Raw genomic sequence first — 740 nt, 5'->3', positions numbered from 1 at the left:
CCTCCCCCACCCCAGCCCCCCATCCTCCCAGGTAGCCTGTCTGTGATCACTTCCGTCCTTTGCTTGCCTGGACACTCTCAGCAGCGGGCGGGGCTCCCCTCACGTGTTCCCATCTCTTGGGAGTCCCGTGCTATACCACGCTGCCTGTGTTTCAGTGTCTGGAAACCTTTGTTTCATATATTTTGTTCCATTTTCTAGTTTGGTGTTTCTGTGGCAGGAGGTTAAACCCAGTGCCTGTTATTCCACCGTAGCCGGGAACAGAAGTTTCTCCCACTTCCTCCGTTGCTTCCACCTCTTCTTCTTCATCCAGGCTTTGCTCAGTGTCTTACATTCCTGTGACAAAGGAATGCCCACCCCCGACCTTGGCAGGATCCCACGCCCCTTCCTCCTCAACCCCGATCCCACTGGCTTTTCACGACGGTCCTGTGTGTCTGCTATGAGATGGACTAAGTGCTTGCCGGGGGGTTAGATGCTGTGCTGCAGGAAGTCCCGAGGGTAGAGACAGAAGTAAAGCTGTGCGTGCTCAGTCGAGTCTGACTGTTCTGCAACCCCATGGACTGTAGCCTACCAGGTCCCTTTGTCCATGGGATTTTCCCAGCAAGAATACTGGAGTGGGTTGCCATGTCCTCCTCCAGGGGGTCTTCCCAACGCAGGGATCCAACCTGCACCTCCTGCATTGCAGGCTGATTCTTTACCCCTGAGCCAGCTGGGAAGCCCAAATAAAGCAGTAAGTGAACTCA

At 54.9% G+C, this 740-nt stretch overlaps 1 protein-coding gene across 1 annotated transcript in view; it reads left to right on the top strand.

Annotated features, from left to right (window-relative positions):
* DAB2IP (DAB2 interacting protein) overlaps positions 1-740 on the top strand; it is a 168,689-nt gene that overhangs the window by 163,030 nt on the left and 4,919 nt on the right. The window lies entirely within an intron of this gene.

The sequence above is a fragment of the Bison bison genome, unplaced genomic scaffold (assembly GCF_000754665.1).
Source record: "Bison bison bison isolate TAMUID 2011002044 unplaced genomic scaffold, Bison_UMD1.0 scf7180017864307, whole genome shotgun sequence".
In the NCBI taxonomy this organism is placed as follows: Eukaryota; Metazoa; Chordata; class Mammalia; order Artiodactyla; family Bovidae; genus Bison; species Bison bison.
The sequence above is the reverse complement of the archived record's forward strand: the minus strand, read 5'-3'. Positions and strand labels throughout refer to the sequence as shown.